The sequence below is a fragment of the Anomaloglossus baeobatrachus genome, chromosome 2, assembly GCF_048569485.1.
Source record: "Anomaloglossus baeobatrachus isolate aAnoBae1 chromosome 2, aAnoBae1.hap1, whole genome shotgun sequence".
Lineage (NCBI taxonomy): Eukaryota > Metazoa > Chordata > Amphibia > Anura > Aromobatidae > Anomaloglossus > Anomaloglossus baeobatrachus.
This window is the reverse complement of record NC_134354.1, coordinates 153,306,387-153,321,829: the sequence shown is the minus strand read 5'-3', so window position 1 is coordinate 153,321,829 and position 15,443 is coordinate 153,306,387.

Genomic DNA, 15,443 nt, shown 5'->3' with positions numbered 1-15,443 from the left:
ACTTAGTGGCATCCTAATCGTGGCTGTTGGACTTCTGTATTGTCCCACTAGTGCAAATATATCTGCAGCACGTCTGCCTGCATTGCACACTCAAACTCATTATAACTAAGCCATTATACTAGCAAACACTCAGTGAACTTAGTGGCATCCTACACGTGGCTATTGGACTTCTGTATAGTCCCAGTAGTGCACAGATATTTGCAGCACGTCTGCCTGCATTGCACACTCAAACTCATTGTTACTAAGCCTTTATACTAGCAAACACTGAGTGAACTTAGTGGCATCCTAAACGTGGCTAATGGACTTCTGTATAGTCCCACTAGTGCAAAGATATTTGCAGCACGTCTGCCTGCATTGCACACTCAAACTCATTATAACTAAGCCATTATACTAGCAAACACTGAGTGAACTTAGTGGCATCCTAAACGTGGCTATTGGACTTCTGTATAGTCCCACTTGTGCAAAGATATTTGCAGCACGTCTGCCTGCATTGCACACTTAAACTCATTGTTACTTACTAAGACATTATAATACCAAAAATTGAGTAAACTTAGTGGCATACAAGATGTGGCTGTTGTACTCCATTAGTGGCCCACTGGTGCAAATCTATGTGCAGCACCTGTGCAGGACACCCTCCTGCTCTGTTTTTAATAAGCTATAATGATAGCAAAAAATACTGCCATTTAGTGGCATCATAGAACTGGACGTTGTATTTCATTATTGTCCCACTGGTGCAAAGCTATTTCTAGCACCTGTGCAGGACACCCTCATGCCATTATACTAGCAAACACTGAGTGAACTTAGTGGCATCCTAAACGTGGCTATTGGACTTCTGTATAATTCCACTAGTGCAAAGATATTTGCAGCACAACTGCCTGCATTGCACACTCAAACTCATTGTTACTAAGCCATTATACTAGCAAACACTGAGTGAACTTAGTGGCATCCTAAACGTGGCTATTGGACTTCTGTATAGTCCCAGTAGTGCACAGATATTTGCAGCACGTCTGCCTGCATTGCACACTCAAACTCATTGTTACTAAGCCATTATACTAGCAAACACTGAGTGAACTTAGTGGCATCCTAAACGTGGCTATTGGACTTCTGTATAGTCCCAGTAGTGCAAAGATATTTGCAGCACGTCTGCCTGCATTGCACACTCAAACTCATTGTTACTAAGCCATTATACTAGCAAACACTGAGTGAACTTAGTGGCATCCTACACGTGGCTGTTGGACTTCTGTATTGTCCCACTAGTGCAAAGATATTTGCAGCATGTCTGCCTGCATTGCACACTCAAACTCATTATAACTAAGCCATTATACTAGCAAACACTCAGTAAAATTAGTGTCATCCTAAACGTGGCTATTGGACTTCTGTATAGTCCCAGTAGTGCACAGATATTTGCAGCACGTCTGCCTGCATTGCACACTCAAACTCATTGTAGCTAAGCCATTATACTAGCAAACACTGAGTGAACCTAGTGGCATTCTAAACGTGGCTATTGGACTTCTGTATAATCCCACTAGTGCAAAGATATTTGCAGCACGTCTGCCTGCATTGCACAATCAAACTCATTGTTACTAAGCCATTATACTAGCAAACACTGAGTGAACTTAGTGGCATCCTAAACGTGGCTATTGGACTTCTGTATAGTCCCAGTAGTGCACAGATATTTGCAGCACGTCTGCCTGCATTGCACACTCAAACTCATTGTAGCTAAGCCATTATACTAGCAAACACTGAGTGAACCTAGTGGCATTCTCAACGTGGCTATTGGACTTCTGTATAATCCCACTAGTGCAAAGATATTTGCAGCACGTCTGCCTGCATTGCACAATCAAACTCATTGTTACTAAGCCATTATACTAGTAAACACTCACTGAACTTAGTGGCATCCTAAACGTGGCTTTTGGACTTCTGTATAGTCCCAGTAGTGCACAGATATTTGCAGCACGTCTGCCTGCATTGCACAGTCAAACTCATTGTTACTAAGCCATTATACTAGCAAACACTGAGTGAACTTAGTGGCATCCTAAACGTGGCTATTGGACTTCTGTATAGTCCCAGTAGTGCACAGATATTTGCAACACGTCTGCCTGCATTGCACACTCAAACTCATTGTAGCTAAGCCATTATACTAGCAAACACTGAGTGAACCTAGTGGCATCCTAAACGTGGCTATTGGACTTCTGTATAGTCCCACTAGTGCAAAGATATTTGCAGCACGTCTGCCTGCATTGCACACTCAAACTCATTGTTACTAAGCCATTATACTAGCAAACACTGAGTGAACTTAGTGGCATCCTAATCGTGGCTGTTGAACTTCTGTATTGTCCCACTAGTGCAAATATATCTGCAGCACGTCTGCCTGCATTGCACACTCAAACTCATTATAACTAAGCCATTATACTAGCAAACACTCAGTGAACTTAGTGGCATCCTAAACGTGGCTATTGGACTTCTGTATAATCCCAGTAGTGCACAGATATTTGCAGCACGTCTGCCTGCATTGCACACTCAAACTCATTGTTACTAAGCCATTATACTAGCAAACACTGAGTGAACTTAGTGGCATCCTAAACGTGGCTAATGGACTTCTGTATAGTCCCACTAGTGCAAAGATATTTGCAGCACGTCTGCCTGCATTGCACACTCAAACTCATTATAACTAAGCCATTATACTAGCAAACACTGAGTGAACTTAGTGGCATCCTAAACGTGGCTATTGGACTTCTGTATAGTCCCACTTGTGCAAAGATATTTGCAGCACGTCTGCCTGCATTGCACACTTAAACTCATTGTTACTTACTAAGACATTATAATACCAAAAATTGAGTAAACTTAATGGCATACAAGAAGTGGCTGTTGTAATCCATTAGTGGCCCACTGGTGCAAATCTATGTGCAGCACCTGTGCAGGACACCCTCCTGCTCTGTTTTTAATAAGCTATAATGATAGCAAAAAATACTGCCATTTAGTGGCATCATAGAACTGGACGTTGTATTTCATTATTGTCCCACTGGTGCAAAGCTATTTCTAGCACCTGTGCAGGACACCCTCATGCCATTATACTAGCAAACACTCAGTGAACTTAGTGGCATCCTAAACGTGGCTATTGGACTTCTGTATAGTCCCAGTAGTGCACAGATATTTGCAGCACATCTGCCTGCATTGCACACTCAAACTCATTGTTACTAAGCCATTATACTAGCAAACACTGAGTGAACTTAGTGGCATCCTAAACGTGGCTATTGGACTTCTGTATAGTCCCAGTAGTGCACAGATATTTGCAGCACGTCTGCCTGCATTGCACACTCAAACTCATTGTAGCTAATCCATTAAACTAGCAAACACTGAGTGAACCTAGTGTCATCCTAAACGTGGCTATTGGACTTCTGTATAGTCCCACTAGTGCAAAGATATTTGCAGCACGTCTGCCTGCATTTCACACTCAAACTCATTGTTACTAAGCCATTATACTAGCAAACACTGAGTGAACTTAGTGGCATCCTAAACGTGGCTGTTGGACTTCTGTATTGTCCCACTAGTGCAAAGATATTTGCAGCACGTCTGCCTGCATTGCACACTCAAACTCATTATAACTAAGCCATTATACTAGTAAACACTCACTGAACTTAGTGGAATCCTAAACGTGGCTTTTGGACTTCTGTATAGTCCCAGTAGTGCACAGATATTTGCAGCACGTCTGCCTGCATTGCACAGTCAAACTCATTGTTACTAAGCCATTATACTAGCAAACACTGAGTGAACTTAGTGGCATCCTAAACGTGGCTATTGGACTTCTGTATAGTCCCAGTAGTGCACAGATATTTGCAGCACGTCTGCCTGCATTGCACACTCAAACTCATTGTAGCTAAGCCATTATACTAGCAAACACTGAGTGAACCTAGTGGCATCCTAAACGTGGCTATTGGACTTCTGTATAGTCCCACTAGTGCAAAGATATTTGCAGCACGTCTGCCTGCATTGCACACTCAAACTCATTGTTACTAAGCCATTATACTAGCAAACACTGAGTGAACTTAGTGGCATCCTAATCGTGGCTGTTGGACTTCTGTATTGTCCCACTAGTGCAAATATATCTGCAGCACGTCTGCCTGCATTGCACACTCAAACTCATTATAACTAAGCCATTATACTAGCAAACACTCAGTGAACTTAGTGGCATCCTAAACGTGGCTATTGGACTTCTGTATAGTCCCAGTAGTGCACAGATATTTGCAGCACGTCTGCCTGCATTGCACACTCTAACTCATTGTTACTAAGCCATTATACTAGCAAACACTGAGTGAACTTAGTGGCATCCTAAACGTGGCTAATGGACTTCTGTATAGTCCCACTAGTGCAAAGATATTTGCAGCACGTCTGCCTGCATTGCACACTCAAACTCATTATAACTAAGCCATAATACTAGCAAACACTGAGTGAACTTAGTAGCATCCTAAACGTGGCTATTGGACTTCTGTATAGTCCCACTTGTGCAAAGATATTTGCAGCACGTCTGCCGGCATTGCACACTTAAACTCATTGTTACTTACTAAGACATTATAATACCAAAAATTGAGTAAACTTAGTGGCATACAAGAAGTGGCTGTTGTACTCCATTAGTGGCCCACTGGTGCAAATCTATGTGCAGCACCTGTGCAGGACACCCTCCTGCTCTGTTTTTAATAAGCTATAATGATAGCAAAAAATACTGCCATTTAGTGGCATCATAGAACTGGACGTTGTATTTCATTATTGTCCCACTGGTGCAAAGCTATTTTTAGCACCTGTGCAGGACACCCTCATGCCATTATACTAGCAAACACTGAGTGAACTTAGTGGCATCCTAAACGTGGCTATTGGACTTCTGTATAACCCCACTAGTGCAAAGATATTTGCAGCACAACTGCCTGCATTGCACACTCAAACTCATTGTTACTAAGCCATTATACTAGCAAACACTGAGTGAACTTAGTGGCATCCTAAACGTGGCTATTGGACTTCTGTATAGTCCCAGTAGTGCACAGATATTTGCAGCACGTCTGCCTGCATTGCACACTCAAACTCATTGTTACTAAGCCATTATACTAGCAAACACTGAGTGAACTTAGTGGCATCCTAAACGTGGCTGTTGGACTTCTGTATTGTCCCACTAGTGCAAAGATATTTGCAGCACGTCTGCCTGCATTGCACACTCAAACTCATTATAACTAAGCCATTATACTAGTAAACACTCAGTGAACTTAGTGGCATCCTAAACGTGGCTTTTGGACTTCTGTATAGTCCCAGTAGTGCACAGATATTTGCAGCACGTCTGCCTGCATTGCACAGTCAAACTCATTGTTACTAAGCCATTATACTAGCAAACACTGAGTGAACTTAGTGGCATCCTAAACGTGGCTATTGGACTTCTGTATAGTCCCAGTAGTGCACAGATATTTGCAGCACGTCTGCCTGCATTGCACACTCAAACTCATTGTAGCTAAGCCATTATACTAGCAAACACTGAGTGAACCTAGTGGCATCCTAAACGTGGCTATTGGACTTCTGTATAGTCCCACTAGTGCAAAGATATTTGCAGCACGTCTGCCTGCATTGCACACTCAAACTCATTGTTACTAAGCCATTATACTAGCAAACACTGAGTGAACTTAGTGGCATCCTAATCGTGGCTGTTGGACTTCTGTATTGTCCCACTAGTGCAAAGATATTTGCAGCACGTCTGCCTGCATTGCACACTCAAACTCATTATAACTAAGCCATTATGCTAGAAAACACTCAGTGAACTTAATAGCATCCTAAACGTGGCTATTGGACTTCTGTATAGTCCCAGTAGTCCACAGATATTTGCAGCACGTCTGCCTGCATTGCACACTCAAACTCATTGTAGCTAAGCCATTATACTAGCAAACACTGAGTGAACTTAGTGGCATCCTAAACGTGGCTATTGGACTTCTGTATAATCCCACTAGTGCAAAGATATTTGCAGCACGTCTGCCTGCATTGCACAATCAAACTCATTGTTACTAAGCCATTATACTAGCAAACACTGAGTGAACTTAATAGCATCCTAAACGTGGCTATTGGACTTCTGTATAGTCCCAGTAGTGCACAGATATTTGCAACACAACTGCCTGCATTGCACACTCAAACTCATTGTTACTAAGCCATTATACAAGCAAACACTGAGTGAACTTAGTGGCATCCTAAACGTGGCTAATGGACTTCTGTATAGTCCCACTAGTGCAAAGATATTTGCAGCACGTCTGCCTGCATTGCACACTCAAACTCATTGTTACTAAGCCATTATACTAGCAAACACTGAGTGAACTTAGTGGCATCCTAAACGTGGCTGTTGGACTTCTGTATTGTCCCACTAGTGCAAAGATATTTGCAGCACGTCTGCCTGCATTGCACACTCAAACTCATTATAACTAAGCCATTATACTAGTAAACACTCAGTGAACTTAGTGGCATCCTAAACGTGGCTTTTGGACTTCTGTATAGTCCCAGTAGTGCACAGATATTTGCAGCACGTCTGCCTGCATTGCACAGTCAAACTCATTGTTACTAAGCCATTATACTAGCAAACACTGAGTGAACTTAGTGGCATCCTAAACGTGGCTATTGGACTTCTGTATAGTCCCAGTAGTGCACAGATATTTGCAGCACGTCTGCCTGCATTGCACACTCAAACTCATTGTAGCTAAGCCATTATACTAGCAAACACTGAGTGAACCTAGTGGCATCCTAAACGTGGCTATTGGACTTCTGTATAGTCCCACTAGTGCAAAGATATTTGCAGCACGTCTGCCTGCATTGCACACTCAAACTCATTGTTACTAAGCCATTATACTAGCAAACACTGAGTGAACTTAGTGGCATCCTAATCGTGGCTGTTGGACTTCTGTATTGTCCCACTAGTGCAAATATATCTGCAGCACGTCTGCCTGCATTGCACACTTAAACTCATTATAACTAAGCCATTATACTAGCAAACACTCAGTGAACTTAGTGGCATCCTAAACGTGGCTATTGGACTTCTGTATAGTCCCAGTAGTGCACAGATATTTGCAGCACATCTGCCTGCATTGTACACTCAAACTCATTGTTACTAAGCCATAATACTAGCAAACACTGAGTGAACCTAGTGGAATCCTAAACGTGGCTGTTGGACTTCTGTATTGTCCCACTAGTGCAAAGATATTTGCAGCACGTCTGCCTGCATTGCACACTCAAACTCATTATAACTAAGCCATTATGCTAGAAAACACTCAGTGAACTTAATAGCATCCTAAACGTGGCTATTGGACTTCTGTATAGTCCCAGTAGTCCACAGATATTTGCAGCACGTCTGCCTGCATTGCACACTCAAACTCATTGTAGCTAAGCCATTATACTAGCAAACACTGAGTGAACTTAGTGGCATCCTAAACGTGGCTATTGGACTTCTGTATAATCCCACTAGTGCAAAGATATTTGCAGCACGTCTGCCTGCATTGCACAATCAAACTCATTGTTACTAAGCCATTATACTAGCAAACACTGAGTGAACTTAATAGCATCCTAAACGTGGCTATTGGACTTCTGTATAGTCCCAGTAGTGCACAGATATTTGCAACACAACTGCCTGCATTGCACAGTCAAACTCATTGTTACTAAGCCATTATACTAGCAAACACTGAGTGAACTTAGTGGCATCCTAAACGTGGCTATTGGACTTCTGTATAGTCCCAGTAGTGCACAGATATTTGCAGCACGTCTGCCTGCATTGCACACTCAAACTCATTGTAGCTAAGCCATTATACTAGCAAACACTGAGTGAACCTAGTGGCATCCTAAACGTGGCTATTGGACTTCTGTATAGTCCCACTAGTGCAAAGATATTTGCAGCACGTCTGCCTGCATTGCACACTCAAACTCATTGTTACTAAGCCATTATACTAGCAAACACTGAGTGAACTTAGTGGCATCCTAATCGTGGCTGTTGGACTTCTGTATTGTCCCACTAGTGCAAATATATCTGCAGCACGTCTGCCTGCATTGCACACTTAAACTCATTATAACTAAGCCATTATACTAGCAAACACTCAGTGAACTTAGTGGCATCCTAAACGTGGCTATTGGACTTCTGTATAGTCCCAGTAGTGCACAGATATTTGCAGCACATCTGCCTGCATTGCACACTCAAACTCATTGTTACTAAGCCATAATACTAGCAAACACTGAGTGAACCTAGTGGCATCCTAAACGTGGCTGTTGGACTTCTGTATTGTCCCACTAGTGCAAAGATATTTGCAGCACGTCTGCCTGCATTGCACACTCAAACTCATTATAACTAAGCCATTATGCTAGAAAACACTCAGTGAACTTAATAGCATCCTAAACGTGGCTATTGGACTTCTGTATAGTCCCAGTTGTCCACAGATATTTGCAGCACGTCTGCCTCCATTGCACACTCAAACTCATTGTAGCTAAGCCATTATACTAGCAAACACTGAGTGAACTTAGTGGCATCCTAAACGTGGCTATTGGACTTCTGTATAATCCCACTAGTGCAAAGATATTTGCAGCACGTCTGCCTGCATTGCACAATCAAACTCATTGTTACTAAGCCATTATACTAGCAAACACTGAGTGAACTTAATAGCATCCTAAACGTGGCTATTGGACTTCTGTATAGTCCCAGTAGTGCACAGATATTTGCAACACAACTGCCTGCATTGCACACTCAAACTCATTGTTACTAAGCCATTATACAAGCAAACACTGAGTGAACTTAGTGGCATCCTAAACGTGGCTAATGGACTTCTGTATAGTCCCACTAGTGCAAAGATATTTGCAGCACGTCTGCCTGCATTGCACACTCAAACTCATTGTTACTAAGCCATTATACTAGCAAACACTGAGTGAACTTAGTGGCATCCTAAACGTGGCTGTTGGACTTCTGTATTGTCCCACTAGTGCAAAGATATTTGCAGCACGTCTGCCTGCATTGCACACTCAAACTCATTATAACTAAGCCATTATACTAGTAAACACTCAGTGAACTTAGTGGCATCCTAAACGTGGCTTTTGGACTTCTGTATAGTCCCAGTAGTGCACAGATATTTGCAGCACGTCTGCCTGCATTGCACAGTCAAACTCATTGTTACTAAGCCATTATACTAGCAAACACTGAGTGAACTTAGTGGCATCCTAAACGTGGCTATTGGACTTCTGTATAGTCCCAGTAGTGCACAGATATTTGCAGCACGTCTGCCTGCATTGCACACTCAAACTCATTGTAGCTAAGCCATTATACTAGCAAACACTGAGTGAACCTAGTGGCATCCTAAACGTGGCTATTGGACTTCTGTATAGTCCCACTAGTGCAAAGATATTTGCAGCACGTCTGCCTGCATTGCACACTCAAACTCATTGTTACTAAGCCATTATACTAGCAAACACTGAGTGAACCTAGTGGCATCCTAAACGTGGCTGTTGGACTTCTGTATTGTCCCACTAGTGCAAAGATATTTGCAGCACGTCTGCCTGCATTGCACACTCAAACTCATTATAACTAAGCCATTATGCTAGAAAACACTCAGTGAACTTAATAGCATCCTAAACGTGGCTATTGGACTTCTGTATAGTCCCAGTAGTCCACAGATATTTGCAGCACGTCTGCCTGCATTGCACACTCAAACTCATTGTAGCTAAGCCATTATACTAGCAAACACTGAGTGAACTTAGTGGCATCCTAAACGTGGCTATTGGACTTCTGTATAATCCCACTAGTGCAAAGATATTTGCAGCACGTCTGCCTGCATTGCACAATCAAACTCATTGTTACTAAGCCATTATACTAGCAAACACTGAGTGAACTTAATAGCATCCTAAACGTGGCTATTGGACTTCTGTATAGTCCCAGTAGTGCACAGATATTTGCAACACAACTGCCTGCATTGCACACTCAAACTCATTGTTACTAAGCCATTATACTAGCAAACACTGAGTGAACTTAGTGGCATCCTAAACGTGGCTAATGGACTTCTGTATAGTCCCACTAGTGCAAAGATATTTGCAGCACGTCTACCTGCATTGCACACTCAAACTCATTATAACTAAGCCATTATACTAGCAAACACTGAGTTAACTTAGTGGCATCCTAAACGTGGCTATTGGACTTCTGTATAGTCCCACTTGTGCAAAGATATTTGCAGCACGTCTGCCTGCATTGCACACTTAAACTCATTGTTACTTACTAAGACATTATAATACCAAAAATTGAGTAAACTTAGTGGCATACAAGAAGTGGCTGTTGTACTCCATTAGTGCCCCACTGGTGCAAATCTATGTGCAGCACCTGTGCAGGACACCCTCCTGCTCTGTTTTTAATAAGCTATAATGATAGCAAAAAATACTGCCATTTAGTGGCATCATAGAACTGGACGTGGTATTTCATTATTGTCCCACTGGTGCCAAGCTATTTCTAGCACCTGTGCAGGACACCCTCATGCCATTATACTAGCAAACACTGAGTGAACTTAGTGGCATCCTAAACGTGGCTATTGGACTTCTGTATAATCCCACTAGTGCAAAGATATTTGCAGCACAACTGCCTGCATTGCACACTCAAACTCATTGTTACTAAGCCATTATACTAGCAAACACTGAGTGAACTTAGTGGCATCCTAAACGTGGCTATTGGACTTCTGTATAGTCCCAGTAGTGCACAGATATTTGCAGCACGTCTGCCTGCATTGCACACTCAAACTCATTGTAGCTAATCCATTATACTAGCAAACACTGAGTGAACCTAGTGTCATCCTAAACGTGGCTATTGGACTTCTGTATAGTCCCACTAGTGCAAAGATATTTGCAGAACATCTGCCTGCATTTCACACTCAAACTCATTGTTACTAAGCCATTATACTAGCAAACACTGAGTGAACTTAGTGGCATCCTAAACGTGGCTGTTGGACTTCTGTATTGTCCCACTAGTGCAAAGATATTTGCAGCACGTCTGCCTGCATTTCACACTCAAACTCATTGTTACTAAGCCATTATACTAGCAAACACTGAGTGAACTTAGTGGCATCCTAAACGTGGCTGTTGGACTTCTGTATTGTCCCACTAGTGCAAAGATATTTGCAGCACGTCTGCCTGCATTGCACACTCAAACTCATTATAACTAAGCCATTATACTAGTAAACACTCAGTGAACTTAGTGGCATCCTAAATGTGGCTTTTGGACTTCTGTATAGTCCCAGTAGTGCACAGATATTTGCAGCACGTCTGCCTGCATTGCACAGTCAAACTCATTGTTACTAAGCCATTATACTAGCAAACACTGAGTGAACTTAGTGGTATCCTAAACATGGCTATTGGACTTCTGTATAGTCCCAGTAGTGCACAGATATTTGCAGCACGTCTGCCTGCATTGCACACTCAAACTCATTGTAGCTAAGCCATTATACTAGCAAACACTGAGTGAACCTAGTGGCATCCTAAACGTGGCTATTGGACTTCTGTATAGTCCCACTAGTGCAAAGATATTTGCAGCACGTCTGCCTGCATTGCACACTCAAACTCATTGTTACTAAGCCATTATACTAGCAAACACTGAGTGAACTTAGTGGCATCCTAATCGTGGCTGTTGGACTTCTGTATTGTCCCACTAGTGCAAATATATCTGCAGCACGTCTGCCTGCATTGCACACTCAAACTCATTATAACTAAGCCATTATACTAGCAAACACTCAGTGAACTTAGTGGCATCCTAAACGTGGCTATTGGACTTCTGTATAGTCCCAGTAGTGCACAGATATTTGCAACACGTCTGCCTGCATTGCACACTCAAACTCATTGTTACTAATCCATTATACTAGCAAACACTGAGTGAACTTAGTGGCATTCTAAACGTGGCTAATGGACTTCTGTATAGTCCCACTAGTGCAAAGATATTTGCAGCACGTCTGCCTGCATTGCACACTCAAACTCATTATAACTAAGCCATTATACTAGCAAACACTGAGTTAACTTAGTGGCATCCTAAACGTGGCTATTGGACTTCTGTATAGTCCCACTTGTGCAAAGATATTTGCAGCACGTCTGCCTGCATTGCACACTTAAACTCATTTTTACTTACTAAGACATTATAATACCAAAAATTGAGTAAACTTAGTGGCATACAAGAAGTGGCTGTTGTACTCCATTAGTGCCCCACTGGTGCAAATCTATGTGCAGCACCTGTGCAGGACACCCTCCTGCTCTGTTTTTAATAAGCTATAATGATAGCAAAAAATACTGCCATTTAGTGGCATCATAGAACTGGACGTTGTATTTCATTATTGTCCCACTGGTGCAAAGCTATTTCTAGCACCTGTGCAGGACACCCTCATGCCATTATACTAGCAAACACTGAGTGAACTTAGTGGCATCCTAAACGTGGCTATTGGACTTCTGTATAATCCCACTAGTGCAAAGATATTTGCAGCACAACTGCCTGCATTGCACACTCAAACTCATTGTTACTAAGCCATTATACTAGCAAACACTGAGTGAACTTAGTGGCATCCTAAACATGGCTATTGGACTTCTGTATAGTCCCAGTAGTGCACAGATATTTGCAGCACGTCTGCCTGCATTGCACACTCAAACTCATTGTAGCTAATCCATTATACTAGCAAACACTGAGTGAACCTAGTGTCATCCTAAACGTGGCTATTGGACTTCTGTATAGTCCCACTAGTGCAAAGATATTTGCAGAACATCTGCCTGCATTTCACACTCAAACTCATTGTTACTAAGCCATTATACTAGCAAACACTGAGTGAACTTAGTGGCATCCTAAACGTGGCTGTTGGACTTCTGTATTGTCCCACTAGTGCAAAGATATTTGCAGCACGTCTGCCTGCATTTCACACTCAAACTCATTGTTACTAAGCCATTATACTAGCAATCACTGAGTGAACTTAGTGGCATCCTAAACGTGGCTGTTGGACTTCTGTATTGTCCCACTAGTGCAAAGATATTTGCAGCACGTCTGCCTGCATTGCACACTCAAACTCATTATAACTAAGCCATTATACTAGTAAACACTCAGTGAACTTAGTGGCATCCTAAACGTGGATTTTGGACTTCTGTATAGTCCCAGTAGTGCACAGATATTTGCAGCACGTCTGCCTGCATTGCACACTCAAACTCATTGTTACTAAGCCATTATACTAGCAAACACTGAGTGAACTTAGTGGCATCCTAAACGTGGCTATTGGACTTCTGTATAGTCCCACTAGTGCAAAGATATTTGCAGCACGTATGCCTGCATTGCACACTCAAACTCATTGTTACTAAGCCATTATACTAGCAAACACTGAGTGAACTTAGTGGCATCCTAATCGTGGCTGTTGGACTTCTGTATTGTCCCACTAGTGCAAATATATCTGCAGCACATCTGCCTGCATTGCACACTCAAACTCATTATAACTAAGCCATTATACTAGCAAACACTCAGTGAACTTAGTGGCATCCTAAACGTGGCTATTGGACTTCTGTATAGTCCCAGTAGTGCACAGATATTTGCAACACGTCTGCCTGCATTGCACACTCAAACTCATTGTTACTAAGCCATTATACTAGCAAACACTGAGTGAACTTAGTGGCATCCTAAACGTGGCTAATGGACTTCTGTATAGTCCCACTAGTGCAAAGATATTTGCAGCACGTCTGCCTGCATTGCACACTCAAACTCATTATAACTAAGCCATTATACTAGCAAACACTGAGTGAACTTAGTGGCATCCTAAACGTGGCTATTGGACTTCTGTATAGTCCCACTTGTGCATAGATATTTGCAGCACGTCTGCCTGCATTGCACACTTAAACTCATTGTTACTTACTAAGACATTATAATACCAAAAATTGAGTAAACTTAGTGGCATACAAGAAGTGGCTGTTGTACTCCATTAGTGCCCCACTGGTGCAAATCTATGTGCAGCACCTGTGCAGGACACCCTCCTGCTCTGTTTTTAATAAGCTATAATGATAGCAAAAAATACTGCCATTTAGTGGCATCATAGAACTGGATGTTGTATTTCATTATTGTCCCACTGGTGCAAAGCTATTTCTAGCACCTGTGCAGGACACCCTCATGCACATTTTGCTACGCTAATGTTATAGCAAACTCAGGGAATTCATTGCTGCATTTGATAATTCGGAGGGATAGAAAGAGAGGCTTCCTTTAGCTTTTCCTTCTGTTTATAGACAGCATCTCCAAGTCCACACCCGAAGAGCAATTTATCTTCCACGTGTAAGTGTGGAGAGGCAGCTAGTGCGCATGCGTGTGCCGATTTACCCCAGCTGCAGCCTAACTACAGTGTTTCGCCTAGTGAGTATGCTCAACCTGACTGTGCCATTCCTGACGCTAAGTCTTCATTTCGGGACACAGCGCATGCTCCCACACTTAGTGTGAAAAGCCTCTTTGCACAGGTACTTGCATTCCGTGCCGAGTCTAAGTCCTGTTTTGTGCCGAGACACCATGCTAAAGCTGATAGTCTTTTTTCAGAGACTCTATTTCATGCAACTGACCATGCTCAGGCACTTACTGCATAAGAAACTAGGTCCGGTAATGAACTCTTTGGCCCTGCCCCTGATGAGGGGGGCCAATATAGATCACAGGGCATCAGGTGTCCTGACGATGTGGCCAGGCCACTCCCAAATGGGTTGCAGAGGCCCGCCCCTATGACTTGTCACCTCATTATTGATGGTCAGACGATGACTGGTGAGGTGTTTGTGTCGTGGCAGCCATGAGGTCATTATTGAAGTTGCGGTTCCAAATAGGACGCTAGTTATGCCACTCATGACGTGTCACTCTGCTTTTGTCTCCAGGAGGTGCATTGTGGTCCACCCTGGTTTGGGGCGGACCCAGGTTATAAAACGGGCTCGAGCCAACAAGGAGGTGCGCAGTCTTCTATTACACTCCGAAAGAGCACACTTCCATGTGTTGAACCCATTGCGGCTTTAGGCCAGAGGTAGGCAGGGATAGGGCGTCGATGCAGGCCGCCACCACAGTTGGTAACGCAGAACGGTTAAGACCAGCTCCTGTCCTACAAGTCCTGCTTGTGCAGCCCAGTGGCATTAACAGGCCTGCTGCTGCTGATGCGCCTGCTGTCCACAGGTGTGGCCCCAATGCACACGGTCAGCGTACTCAATGGCCCCTGTGATGTTAACAGGGAGTTCCTTGGCTGGGTGGGCGTGTGGACCCTGTGACGCTAACAGGGCTCCCAGTCTCAAGATCCGAGTGGCGTCTAACTCGGTTCAGGCAACTATTAGTTTCATAGCCACACAGATCTGTATCCTCCACCTAACCTTCCATTTGCCAACCTCTCCTTTTCCATCTGGGAGCACGGTGGACATTGACTGCTGATGGGGATATATACCTTTCTCTTTCT